At 42.5% G+C, this 15,694-nt stretch overlaps 1 long non-coding RNA gene across 1 annotated transcript; it reads right to left on the bottom strand.

Annotated features, from left to right (window-relative positions):
* Positions 1-3,849: 3,849 nt before the first annotated feature.
* Positions 3,850-6,500, bottom strand: LOC138979680 (uncharacterized). Its single transcript, XR_011460089.1, has 3 exons — positions 6,348-6,500; positions 5,926-6,048; positions 3,850-4,167 (listed from the first exon to the last, which is right to left on the bottom strand). It is a non-coding gene; the product is annotated as an uncharacterized lncRNA (long non-coding RNA).
* Between the last annotated feature and the right edge of the window lie 9,194 nt (positions 6,501-15,694).

Here is a 15,694-nt window from a genome sequence, read left to right as displayed (position 1 = left end):
CTATATTCTATACAAGGGTAAAAGGAGAAACAGAACCGTTAGTCGCCTTTTACGACATGCTGGGTAGCATCGGGTAAATTCTTTCTCGTCCCAATCAATATGGGACTCCCCCTAACCCGGGGGGAGTATGTCAACCCAACTGTACCACCCCAAACTAATGAGACATCCCATCAGTAGTATACCCCACGAACGAGATATCCAATCAGTACCACACTCCACTAACGTGACATTCCACCAGTACCACACTCCACTAACGAGACATCCCACCAGTACCACACCCCACTAACAAGACATCACACCAGTACCACTCTCCACTAACGAGACATCACACCAGTACCACACTCCACTAATGAGACATCCCATTAGTAGTATACTCCACAAACGAGACATCCTACCTGTACCACACCCCACTAAGGAGGCATCCCATGAATACATCCCCCCCCCCCCCCCCCCCCCACTAACATGAGATATCCCACCAGTACTATACCCCACTTACAAGTCATCCCAACTGTGCCACCCCCATCTAATGAGACATCCCAACAGTAGTATACCCCACGAACGAGACATCCCATCTGCAGTATACCCCACAAATGAGACATCCTATCAGTAGTATACCCCACTAACAAGACATCCCATCAGTACCACAACCCACTAACGAGACATCCAATCAATAGTATACCCCACGAAACAGACATCCCATCAGTGGTATACCCCACTAACAAGATATCCCATCAGTACCACACTCCACTAACGAGACATTCCACCAGTACCACACTCCACTAACGAGACATCCCACCAGTACCACACCCCACTAACAAGACATCCCACCAGTACCACACTCCACTAACGAGACATCCCTCCAGTACCACACCCCACTAACAAGACATCCCACCAGTACCACACTCCACTAACGAGACATCACACCAGTTTCACACTCCACTAATGAGACATCCCATTAGTAGTATACTCCACTAACAAAACATTCCATCACTAGCATACCCCACTAACGAGACATCCCACCAGGACCACACTCAACTAAGAAGACATCCCGCCAGTACCTCACCCCACTAACGAGACATCCCGCCAGTACCTCACCCCACTAACGAGACATCCCGCCAGTACCACACCCCACTAAAAAGACATCCCACCAGTACCACATCCCACTAACGAGACATACCACCAGTGCCACACTCCACGAATGAGACATCCCACCAGTACCACACTCCAATAACGTGACATTACACCAGTACCACACTCCACTAATGAGACATCCCATTAGTAGTATAGACCGGCACGGTTGGCCTAGTGGTAAGGCGTCCGCCCCGTGATCGGGAGGTCGTGGGTTCGAAACCCGGCCGGGTCATACCTAAGACTTTAAAATTGGCAATCTAGTGGCTGCTCAGCATGGCGTCTGGCATTATGGGGTTAGTGCTAGGACTGGTTGGTCCGGTGTCAGAATAATGTGACTGGTTGAGACCTGAAGCCTGTGCTGCGACTTATGTCTTGTGTGTGGCGCACGTTAAATGTCAAAGCAGCACCGCCCTGATATGGCCCTTCGTGGTCGGCTGGGCGTTAACCAAACAAACAAACAAAATTAGTAGTATACCCCACCAATGAGACATCCCATCCCCAGTACCATACCCCACTAATGAGACATCCCACACCTAACTAACGAGACATTCCACCACTACCACACGCCACTAATGAGACATCCCACAAATACCACTTATGAATGAGACATCCCACCCCTACCACACGCCACTTATGAATGAGATATCCCCCCACTACCACACCACCCTAACAAGACATCCAAACACTACTATACCCCACAAACAAGACATCCTACCTGTACCACACCCAACTAAGGAGGCATCCCATGAGTACATCCCCCCTACTAACATGATATCCCACCAGTACAATAGCCCATTTTCAAGTCATCCCAACTGTACCACCCCCAACTAATGAGACATCCCATCTGTAGTATACCCCTCAAACAAGACATCCCATCAGTAGTATACCCCACTAACAAGACATCCCATCAGTACCACACTCCACTAACGAGACATTCCATCAGTACCACACTCCACTAACGAGACATCACACCAGTACCACACCCCACTAACGAGACATCCCACCAGTATCACACCCCACTAAAAAGACATCCCACCAGTACCACATCCCTTTAACGAGACATACCACCAGTACCACACTCCACTAATGAGACATCCCACCAGTACCACACCCCACTAATGAGACATCACACCAGTTCCACACTCCACTAATGAGACATCCCATTAGTAGTATACCCCACTAACGAGACATCCCATCACCAGAAACATACCCCACTAACAAGACATCCCATCAGTACCACACTCCACTAACGAGACATTCCACCAGTACCACACTCCACTAACGAGACATCCCACCAGTACCACAATCCACTAACGAGACATCACACCAGTACCACACTCCACTAATGAGACATCCCATTAGTAGTATACTCCACTAACAAAACATTCCATCACTAGCATACCCCTCTAACGTGACATCCCACCAGTACCGCACTCAACTAAGAAGACATCCCACCAGTACCACACCCCACCAACAAGACATCCCACCAGTACCACACCGCACTCACAAGACATCCCACCAGTATCACACCCCACTAAAAAGACATCCCACCAGTACCACACCCCACCAACGAGACATCCCACCAGTACCACACCCCACTAACGAGACATCCCACCAGTATCACACCCCACTAAAAAGACATCCCACCAGTACCACATCCCTTTAACGAGACATACCACCAGTACCACACTCCACTAATGAGACATCCCACCAGTACCACACCCCACTAACGTGACATCACACCAGTTCCACACTCCACTAATGAGACATCCTATTAGTAGTATACCCCACTAACGAGACATCCCATCACCAGAAACATACCCCACTAACGAGATATTCCACCAGTACAACACCCAACTAACGATTCATTCCACCACTACCACATGCCACTAGTGAGACATCCCACAAGTACCAAACCACACTAACAAGACAAAAATATCCCACCACTACCACACCGCACCCACGAGACATCCCATCAGAACAACACCGCACTCATGAGACATCCCATCAGTACCTCACTGCACTCACGAGACATTTCATCAGTACAACACCTCACTCACAAGACATCCCATCAGTACCACACCGCACTCACAAGACATCCCATCAGTACCACACCGCACTCACAAGACATCCCATCAGTACCACACCCACGAGACATCCCATCAGTACCACACCGCACTCACGAGACATCCCATCAGTACCACACCGCACTCACAAGACATCCCATCAGTACCACATCGCACTCACAAGACATCCCATCAGTACCCCACCGCACTCACGAGACATCCCATCAGTACCCCACCGCACTCACGAGACATCCCATCAGTACCACACCGCACTCACAAGACATCCCATCAGTACCACACCGCACTCACAAGACATCCCATCAGTACCACACCGCACTCACAAGACATCCCATCAGTACCACACCGCACTCACAAGACATCCCATCAGTACCACACCGCACTCACAAGACATCCCATCAGTACCACACCGCACTCACAAGACATCCCATCAGTACCACACCGCACTCTCGAGACATCCCATCAGTACCACACCGCACTCACAAGACATCCTATGAGTGGCACATTCACCCACGAGACATCCCATCAGTACCACACCTCACTAACGAAACATCCCACCACTAAACCCACGAGACATCCCATCAGTACCACACCCCACTAACGAAACATCCCACCACTAACACATCTCCCCAGAACCATACCCCATTAATGAGACATCCAGTCAGTACCATTCTCCACTAACAAGACATTTATCTCTCAAGATTATGGTTTTGTTTATGTATTTCACAGTGTGAACAGCATTGTATGATTAAATGACAAAAATGTAAGTATAGATGATAGATCTGCTACCCACCCTCTATAAAACCAAAAGAAAAACTATCATTATCAAAAGTATTACTACATACTAAAGCCAGGCATGTGATAATTTGAACAGGACCTTGAGACTGAGAGCGAAGTGATATGGCAGGTACAACATCTCATCCATGGGATCTTGTCTTGCTTGAAGCACTGTCTGAAAAGGAAATAGAAATAAGAAGAAAAAAATGAAGAAAAAAGAATGTACACAACCTGTCAGAATCAACTTTTGACTATTGCAATTCAGATGAAGATGTTTCTGTTTATTATATTCCATAGTCAGGAATGTCGTTAGGCGTCGGACATCGGACATTTTACAAAATCCCCAAATGTCCGATTCACATTGCCGCATGTCGGTCAGATGTCCTATCATTTTAGCCTGAGCGTGGTCATTGTCCGATATGTACTCCATTCCTTCGGACAGCGCGATATTCGTTAATTTTCATTTCAAGATACAAATCTTCAAAAAGACCAAACGCTCTCGTGTTCAGCTGACACCCGTCGCGCCAAAGCCAGCAATCTGGATGCTAGCAACGTAACGCACATATACAGATACAGACACTGAAGTTGCCAGTGCCGCGTGCGGATCTTTTCTTTTGTCGGGAATTCCCAAACCGTTTGCGGTATGCGCCGTTTGGGTATAACCGTCTGGGTGCAGCGCACTAAATCTAAAAAATAATAGTGGATTACAGGAGTATGGGAGACAACTCTGACTAAATTTGTCGTCTGCTTTTGTTTTCGATACGAGACGAAGCACTGAATTATGCCGCTGAAAACGAGAAGAGCAAACGCTCGATCGAGTCACTTTCGCAGTTCTGAATATTATATGAGGCAGAATAATCCTATTAAGTTTGAATCAAATCCGATGAATAGTTTCAGAGATATGATATTTCAATTTTTTCCTTCAAGACATACCTGTGACCTTGAAAAAGGTCAAAGGTCACCAAAGCAGACGTCAAAGTGTAGAGGTCACTGGGAGTCACGTTCACATAAAATTTGAGCCCGGTCACTTTTATAGTTTCCGAGAAAAGCCCAACGTTAAGTTGTGTGTTGCCGAACAGAAAAGGCTAGTTATCTCCCTTGTTTTTCTGATAACGTTCGTAAAAGGCTACAGATGTAAATACTTTGATGTAAAGAATAATCCTACAAAGTTTCAATCACATCCGATGAACTTTGTCAAAGATATAAAATGTCTAATTTTTCCTTTGACGCTGACCTGTGACCTTGAAAAAGGTCAAAGGTCAACGAAACCATCGTTAAAGTGTAGAGGTCATTGGAGGTCACGACTAAACAAAATATGAGCCCGATCGCTTTGATAGTTTCCGAGAAAAGTCCAACGTTAAGGTGGTGTCTACGGACGGCCGGCTGGCCGGCCGGACGGACGGCCGGCCGGACAGACTAACACTGACCGATTACATAGAGTCACTTTTTCTCAAGTGACTCAAAAAACCTAAAGCCTGCAAAAGATCAGCATTAGATCAAACTGATCATTTTGTTTTCCAACTTTTATCCTGAAGTTGTTCATGTTGGTTTCTTTTTTGTGGTTTCTTTGAAACTAAACAAATACAACATTATACGCACACTGTGTTGATGTATTTACTATATTATGTGTGTATTCTACAGCGTGGGTGTGTGTGGGCGCATGATCGACATTGTAACAATTCCATGGAATGTGTTATAAGCTGTTTGGCGCAAAATCATAATCATAATGTCCTATTACACTTTCTGAAAGCGGTCAAACGTCCTAGTGATGCTGAAAAACTCAGGACATTTGTCCTATAGGTATGAATTTGTAGCAACATCCCTGCATAGTGCCTTCTTCTACCATAAAACAGGAAAAATAAATAGCCCTCTATATAATATATATTAATTATATATCATTAATTTATATATATAAATGTAATATTGTACATACTATGATTTACACTGCAAGGACTCAGTTTTCAGTTGATGGTCAAGACAACGTCAAATACAAATTAAGCACTGAACTGTCCTGGATCTGGATAACCGGCCTGGGTTGGTGGTTGGCGGGTAAGTCCTGTAAATAGAAAACATATCTTGCGTCCTGTAAATAGGAAACATATCTAAATGTGCATCTAATAATGTACAACATTAAAAGGCAAGTATGACTCTATGAGGCAAGCTCATTTTGAAAATTATTTCTTTCCCCATGCCTATACTGTCATGTTCAAGGGGCATAACTCATTGAGAATGAGATCATGGCGGGGTCCGTTTCACAAGGAGAATAAATTTGAAGCATTTTTGTGAATTTCACTTTTGAGAACTCATATACTTCAAACAAGTAGCAGCAACATCTCCCGCTGCAACTAGGCTTACCATTTTCAACTGCTGTCAACAGCTTGTGGGGCCGAGTCAGTGTTTTGACACAGTGAACATGCCCGCATGCTTCGCCTTTCCGCGAGATTCAACGTGTCTTATAACCAAAATCAGACAAAATTTGAACATTTTTCCCGAATCGCACACCTTTTGGCAACTGTTCGTGTACTTGCTTCAACCCCAATGCTTGAGGTCAGTCCTGACCCTGCCAGCTTAGCAATCTGGCGGTGTTCCCGGCGGCATAAATTAGTCCATCATCAAGCTAGGCCCGACAAAAGTCCGACAGTGAAACAGATGATCATATCATTGAATATAGCCTGGTTTTGTGTGCGTGTGTGTGTGTGTGTGCGTGTATTACATAATTTCGATAAATCCCTCTCTTTCTGTGCGAGAGATCATTTCAGTCTTATCAGTCTTGGTGTTCCACACGGACCCGGACGGAAAGTCTCAGGGACAGTGAGATTTTGAATGAGACTACACAAAACGTAAACATTTTATTTTTTATTTTTTATTGATATGAAATGCTACTTTCCCTTAAAAAACAACAACCAGATCTGTACCGTGTCTGAATTCAATATCAAGAGTACTTTTTAAAATTTTTATTGCAATCGTCAAATTAATTTACGAAAGAATCGGCACTGTCTCCGATCTGATCGGCTGTAGAGTATATCCTCGGTGAACCTCGGTGATCCTCGCCGAGACGATCGTAGCTTTGTCGTTCGTCGTTGTAAACCAAAGCTGCGATCGAGCGCAGGGTAATATGCCAGGGGACTCAAGTCATCCCCTGACGCTGCTGCGCAGCAGGAGATATTTACGAGTTGACTCCGATCGTAGCGGTGTGCATTGCCTGATAGAAAGAGCCAAGAGTACTGTTCAGTTCATTTTTCGACATTGCTTCAAAATCCTCACCTTTTCCCTTTTCTTTCAGATAATGGCGAAAGATCCGCACGGAACTGTCTGTGCACCTTTTTGTTGTCACTGGTGTTAGGTTCGATCTTTTCTTGGTAATTTCGTCCTCTGTGTAGGTAGCAAAGCGTTTCGCCATTTTCGGTTTTCGTTGCAGACGACGATAGTCAAAGTAGTACCTATTGTTTTGTTTTGACCTTTTGTATTCAGGGTTCTTAATTGAAGCTTGAAAGGGAGCTTGTCGTGTAAATAGAAAGTTGACGACGCTTTTGAAAAAAGAAATTGAATGAAAAAGAAAATGTGGCTTTCATACATACAGGGGAACGGAGTTGGTGTTATTCTTTTTACGTCAAACTCGAATTACACAGATAAAACGTGGTTGACTGACCAAGGCCAGTTTGCACACTATTCAGAATGCACATCAAAATGTAACAATACTTTGACACCCATTTTTCTACGTTTGTGATTACATGAAATGAATACCGAAAACATAAATGCTTAAAGGCATATGTACGCGCTCCCGTGTTTACAAAGTGTAGTTTGCCCATAATCGATGTCAAACGCACCATTAGACCATATAATGACGATATGTCACCATGCGCGGACCATAATACATGCATTACAGCTTGTTCTAGCCTCTGAAAAAGTGAGGATGTCAACAAAGACGCGGAGTTATTTCCCTTGCGTCAACGCTACCTCTGTTGGCAAATCTATAAATAGGACGATCTAGATCAAAATAAAAATTCAAATATCTCAACATTTAAGGGGTCCTAGACCACAATATCTTGCAGGGAACTTAATTTAGCATGTCTCCAGCTGTTGGTAAAGCAATTAGCGTGTATAGTCATCGAGTACATATGCCTTTAAGGTAGTGACTAAATGTATGTAAAGGTAAAATTTTCCAGAAATAAATACATAATCGAAGCAATTGATTTCAGTATCAAAGCGTGTAACATACAATCTTGCACACGTTTGGTTTAGTAGTGGCAGAGAAGGAATGCGTGTGACATTACCTGCTATTCAGACTTGGTCGTGTGACAGACGTTTTCTTCTACACGAGATTACGTTGATTGTCTAACGAAGCCGTCAGGCTGAGTTAGACATCAGCTAATCGAGTGTGGAAGAAAACTCTGTCACACGACCACGTCGGAATAGCATTTATGTCTCACAGCTTCAACAGAGGAGAGAACAAACACGTTGTGCGTACTCAAGCTTGACAAACCTAAACACAGGAGCAGCCATTGTGGAGAGATCTATTTGTTGACGGAAGTGAACGAACAACTATGAATGACGTCTCGGTATATGTGAATGACGTCACAGTCATCGTCACAGTCTGTATCTTTTGAAGCATCGCATTCTTCATGACGTCTTTCTGTGTCTGCATCCGCGAAATGTTTGTTCTTTTCGGGGTCTTTGTCATCTATGTTCAGAACTCTATCCTTCTAGTTTCAGACTAACAGGCCTCCTGAGCGAGCCACTTTCCAAGGGAAGCTAAACTCGCGTATGGAAACAGTGCTGTCGTCTGGGATGCCGTTTTCAGTATTCTCAGCGTTGAAGAATTTGTAAAGAGAAGAAACGATAACAGCAGGAGATAATGAAGGGGCGCTGGTTCTGTGCGACGCTTAGTTTTCGACTGAGATAGGTGTGACCTCACGAAGAACAGGACGTCACATTCCTAATGAAAACGAATATATTATTGCAGGGGGAAGCCGATGAGGCTGCATTTCTTCGGGGGATGCCCGCAAAAATAGATCTACACGGTTCGAGCGGGGCAGTTGAGCTTGGAACATGTTTGCATAATAGAGTGTCTTCCCTTTGTTCTTCTCGTGATAACGTTATTTTGTATGAATACGATTCACTTGCAAAATTAAGTATACGACTTGGTGTTTTAGTGATAAATATAGATAGAAATGTGTAATACAGACAAAGCAAACAAATAAACTTGTTTTTCTCGTGAAAATGTTGCGTTGTGCGGGAGTTTGGGTGGCCACGTGATGTACACAAAGCAAAGTGCGGGACGGACTCTGCTCTGTGCTGTAACACTGGCAAGTTCAAAACACGAGAAAAACGATTTTGTTATGCGGGCAGCCACGGGGGATGTATGTATTTTTCAAATGGTCGTAAAATAAGTCTTGTATTTATCATCGTACTCGGGCCCCGTTCTTTTTTTCGTCACACCTAAAACCGTTATTTCTTGCGAGCTGCCCTGCATTAATTAATAAAAGTCGTGTGTGCATTTTGGGGCTTTTGGAGGGACGATTTCAAGTTTGAATCCGTTCTTGCGCATGCTCCAAAGCGTGTAACATACAATCTTGCACACGTTTGCTTTAGTAGTGGCAAAGCGTGTGACATAACTATTTATTCTTTAGCTCAAGTAGATGAGTCTCTCTTTAGAGCGAAACCCCTAGGTATACCTAGAGACCCCTCGTTTTTCTAGTACCACCTCGTGAAATAAAGAATTGTCATCGTCCTGTTATGTGTCTGTACGCGTGTGACTAACGTTGACGTTGTACCCTAAGGATGTTTTGACGTTTGCGAAAGTCGGTGACAGTGTAAGCAACAAATGTTCAAAGGTGTTTGATTGTTATCGAGTTTGGTACGTACTCGACTGTTTACACCTGTGCTACATTAAGTTGCCGCAGGGGATGTGACTTTTGATCCTCCTCCCTGATTCGTAGGTAAGATTTCGAAATTGTTGTCAGCGGGTTTTTTCCCCGCAAGAAGTCAAGATTTTGCTGTCTTCAAGAATAGGAAAAGAAAGGAGACAGGATTAATAGGGGAGAAAGAGAAAGAAAAAAATAAACAAACAAAATAACAACCAAACAAAGTAGGAAATTATCAAACAAACAACGAAACTCAGCAAGGAAACAAAAGAAGGGAAGGAGGAACAAGGGAAGGAAGAAAGACTCTCATTTTGAGTATTCGTAATTGACCCCATAAACATGTTCTGGTACTGCGACACATACACTCCCGCGCGCTCGCACACGTACACACACAAAGAGAGAGAGAGAGAGAGAGAGAGAGAGAGGGGGGGGGGGGAGAAAGAGAGGGGGGGGGGGAGAAAGAGAGGGAGAAAGCGTGAGAGACAGAGAGAGAAAACAGAGACATTAAGAGACTGAGACAGAGTGAGGTTCAGACATTCTAAACATTTAATAATTAATCGCACACTTGATCGGAATGTTAAAACAATAAAGAAACAATGCGCATTCACACACAAACACAAAATCTTCGTTTCATCAGATACCAAGTTTATTTGTAATACACCCACACATGTTATATCACTGATATAACAAAACAAAACAAAAATACATACATTTCTCTCTGGAACACATAATGAAAATTGTTTATTGCTTCGAGCATCTTTTTTTAGGTTTAGATGCGTACCTTTCAAGTCATCATAAATAAATCAATAATCGATCTATAGCAAAGCCGCAAAGGAATGAATTTCATGTAGAACATGGTTTTCTTGAACATTCATTGGTTGAGGTAAATGAGCAGATTAGCTCACTGAATAATAACCGAGAAAATAACTTATTTACCAAACGATATCAATGTATGACAAAATAACAATGATACAATATTCACCGATTGCTTTCAACATGGAGGGCGGTGCCCAAAGTGTCTCACCTGTGATTTGTAAATGGAATCCCTCAGGCCGACATGTTGAAAGCAGTAGGTCGATATTGTAATTGTAAATCTATCCATTCAAAGGATCTGACGACGATCTCTTTCCTGCTTTCATGCGATGGTAAACAGACAGAATTGGTTCTGTTCTGTTCACACACTTCTTTCAGTCCACCTACCTGCAAGGGTCAAGTCCCAAGAAATATGTCTCTCTATTCCTATCGAATCACTCTCCTCCTGTTTTGTTTTCTTTCACATACATTTTCCCTTCTTTTTTGACGGGTTTCTGGACAGCAAACTCAAAACAAATTCTTTTCATCACAAAAGCGATCTTTGGAATTGACTGACGTAGTCCGAAAGAATTCATGCATCAACTTACGTCACGTATCCGACGTCATCACTTCGCATACCTTATGGTCTCGGTATTTCGTTGGTACTTCATATTTCCTACTTGTAAAATGACCCTCAAAGCTAACCGAGACTAGTTGAGGCTGTATCCATGCTGGCGACACGTGAAACACATGACTTGTATTGATACGCTTGCCAGGAAGTGTACATTGAGGCAGATCCATTTGGAGGTGAGACACGCTGATTGCCTGACCGCTGAGTGATTGCATTGACCAATCAAAATGTCGAATTAACAAAGAAGGATTTACAATGTAAATTGTATATGATACCACAAAGCCATGGCAGCTATACCAGGAATGTCGATTCTGATATGTAAAGATCACATGGACTCTGAGTTACAGGTAAACTTCGAGTTACTTAACGGATGGCCTTAAACCGATGCAATTAACGCAAATGAATTGTGCTAAATTAAGACAGGTGAAGTGGATACACATTTGACTAAATATTGCAACCTGAGATTCACTATGGCACGCGACAAAGATGGCAATGTTGAACAATAGAGATTGTGTAACAAAAAAAATCAAATATTGAAAGAAATAACCCACGAAAAAAAGGAGAATATACCCAAAAACATTCAGACCCCAAACCCACCTCCTCCGTGTTACAAGGTCATCAACCCGACAGGTAGATCAAGGTACATCGTTTTGACCACAAACACCTGAATCCAGAACCATCCTACGCCGACACTTTCGATAAAAAGGTTTTGTAAAATCCTGTGTTTTTGTGGCGAGAACTACTCTATTTTGACGAAATAATTATACTCACTTTTGACGAGATTTAATCTGTTTTGACGAGATCTAACCTATTTTGACAAGATTGACCCTATTTTGACGAGATCTACTCTATTTTGACGAGATCTACCCTATTTTGACGAGATCTACCCTATTTTGACAAGATCTACTCTATTTTGACGAGATCTATCCTATGTTGAGGAGATCTACTCTATTTTGACGAGATCTACCCTATTTTGGCGAGATCTACTCTGTTTTGACGAGATCTACCCTATTTTGACGAGATCTACCCTATTTTGACGAGATCTACTCTATTTTGACGAGATCTACCATATTTTGACGAGATCTACCCTATTTTGAGGAGATCTACTCTATTTTGACGAGATCTACTGTTTTGGAATTTCCTACCTTCAACCTCAAGGGACTTTTGTGAATACGTTTTGTTGCTGTTGTTGAAATGTTGTTGTTGCTGCTGTTATTCTAATGTTGTAGTTATTATCGTTGTTTTTGCTTTGTTTTGTTTGAGTTTGTTTGCGTTTTTCTAGTCTGGTTGATTTTTGACCACAAACTTGTTTTCTACAAATTTTAACTTTTTAATTCAATCAACATACTTTCATTCAATTGTGGCATATTTCAAACCGTAAGTCATTGAACACCGTGCCCCTCTAACTATGGATGGCGGGAAAGGGAGAGAGAAACAAGTCGCGTAAGGCGAAAATACAACATTTAGTCAAGCTGTCGAACTAACAGAATGAAACTGAACTCACTGCATTTTTACAGCAAGAGCATATACTCGTAGCATCGTCAGTCCACCGCTCGATGCACAGGCCGTGAAATTGACAAGAAGAGCGGGATAGTAGTTGCGCTGAGAAGGATAGCACGCTTTTCTTTATCTCTATTCTTTTTAACTTTCTAAGCGTGTTTTTAATCCAAACATATCACATCTATATGTTTTTGGAATCAGGAACCCACAAGGAATAAGATGAAATTGTTTTTAAATCGATTTCAAAAATTTTATTTTAATTATAATTTTTATATTTTTAATTTTCAGAGCTTGTTTTTAATCCGAATATAACATATTTATATGTTTTTGGAATCAGAAAATGATGAAGAATAAGATAAACGTAAATTTGGATCGTTTTAAAAATTTTTTTTTTTTTTTTACAATTTTCAGATTTTTAATGACTAGAGAAGTCATTAATTAATTTTTAAGCCACCAAGCTGAAATGCAATACCGAAGTCCGGCCTTCGTCGAAGATTGCTGGGCCAAAATTTCAATCAATTTGATTGAAAAATGAGGGTGTGACAGTGCCGCCTCAACTTTTAGAAAAAGCCGGATATGACGTCATCAAAGGTATTTATCGAAAATTAGAAAAAAAACGTCCGGGGATACACCACAACCCTCGTCTCGATTCCCCCCTCTACGTTAAAACATTTAGTCAAAACTTGACTAAATGTAAAAAGAGCATAATTTTCCCGAAAGGCTAAGCTTCGGTTTTCGGTACCGGTGTAACACGAAATTTTTACTCCACGAAAAATTTACTCCGGAGTAAATATTTCGTACGAAATTCTTACTCCGAGTACACTTTTTGTACGAGAAAAGAACTCCCCAAGGCACGAAAAAATTACTCCCTCCACGAAATTTTTACTCCCCATTTTTTTTTACTTCCAGTAAAAATCTCGTATGCAAAAATGGGATGCGGGCGAAGGGATAATGCCAATAAGTAATCTCGCGCACACGAATGTCGCGCTACCCTCCTTCCACCACCAAGACTAACAGGGGACAAGGGAGTAAACATTTCGTACACCTGGCATGGGAAGTTAAATTGCTCGTGTTGGGGTGAAGTAATTTATTCGTTATTTATTCGTCAGGGGAGTAACATTTTTGTACGAAATGTTTACTCGGAACTCACCTGTCTTGGGGAGTAATTTTCTCGTGCAATGGGGGAGTGCTTTTTTCGTAAAGGGAGTAACTTTTTCGTACGAAATGTTTACTCCGGAGTAAAAATCTCGTGGGAGTCATTTTCTCGTGTTACACCGGTTGTGCTCGGGTGCTTCCCTGGAAAACTGTTCGGCAAAACAAATCACCTTTCTACCCAGGCTTTTATACGAGGAAGAACCATCCCTCTACTTGGACATATACCAAAACTTAACAACCCGACTGCTTCCTGTGCAGAATAGGAATTTTGACACTGAGACAGCCAGACAGGCAGGCAGACAAGACAGACAGACAGACAGACAGACAGACAGACAGACACTTATGATACAAATAATGAACTTATCTTAGAACCGTAGATGCAACTCGCTTGCAAGATGCCGGCGAGGGCATCAAAAAAATGATGCTAAGTAACACACGAACACTGGATTCGTTCTATCTTTCTTACTTTCGAAATGTCAAGGTTGTGTTCGTATAACAGCCTAGGCACCTAGATTTGTGGGAATTGAACTGAGAAGCCACGGAATATACAGATACTTTGCACAAGAATATAGAGTTGATAGCAACATTGCCTATCAAAGTTTTTGTAATTTCGAGAAGAAGAAAAATTCGTGTGTAGATAAATTTGACTCTGTGGAGTCCCTCAATTTAAAAATCAGCCCTCCCTAACACCCCCCCCTCCCCCCCTCTCCCCCCCCCCCTTCACCCCCTATACCCACCAAAACAAACAAACCCAAAACTAAACAAAACGAATAAAACACCCCTTTTTCTTGCTTGATAATACAAATCATCTTTTTTGTGAAGGTTAAAAAAAAAAATGAGCAAAAAAATTATTGCACCCATTTTTGTACCTCAACTAAACATTCATTCACCTGTCATTTTATTCAAACTTTATATGCCGTTAAAGGCCCTTCACTTGGCTACCTTGCACACTTTGCGGATTAAAGATTTCTGTTGTAGGTATTACGTGACCGCCGCCGAAGTGACCGCCGCCGAAGTCAGGGTACCCCCAAAATCGACCTGACAAAGACCATAGTCCCGTATTTTAAAATCTTTACACATTCCGGATTTGCTGATAAGAAACAATTCTGCATATCGATGGATATGCCATATCTATTGAATGATTTTGGTATTTTCTTTGATTGTGCCAATTCTCCTATCTCTCTGGCATGTACTGGGTGCTTTGTGACCAGTTTCTCCCCTAGACTGTATTGAAAAATGCGTCCGTGTGAGCTGACCCACACTTGTGACCAGTAGCAAAGAACAACTCATACACATACATACATACATACATACACTCTTAAAAAAAGTTAAGGATCACTTTTTTACAGGCACGCCACACAAAACAGACAAGACCGAATTCTTTCATTTTTTTAAAATTATATAATTCAACAACCATGCAAGGAGTAATGACAAACAAAGCAAAGATCGAACGCAGCAGCGACAATTTAGCTAGAGTGTGTCAAACGTGACAACCCTCGAAAATGGAATTCACAACAATGTGAATCAGTGTCAATAACGCGTGTGCCCTCCGTTGTGTGCCAGGCAATCAACACATCTTTGGCGCATGGAGTGGATCAGGTTGCATATGAATGCTCTTGCAACTCCATTCCACTCCTGCTGGAGCCATTGCAGCAGTTGACCCAGATTGGCAGGAGGGGGGTGATGTTGCTGTACCCGACGACAAAGCTCGTCCCACATGTGCTCTATGGGATTCAGGTCCGGGCTGTTGGCTGGCCACA

The sequence above is a fragment of the Littorina saxatilis genome, linkage group LG11 (genome assembly GCF_037325665.1).
Source record: "Littorina saxatilis isolate snail1 linkage group LG11, US_GU_Lsax_2.0, whole genome shotgun sequence".
In the NCBI taxonomy this organism is placed as follows: domain Eukaryota; kingdom Metazoa; phylum Mollusca; class Gastropoda; order Littorinimorpha; family Littorinidae; genus Littorina; species Littorina saxatilis.
The sequence above is the reverse complement of the archived record's forward strand: the minus strand, read 5'-3'. Positions and strand labels throughout refer to the sequence as shown.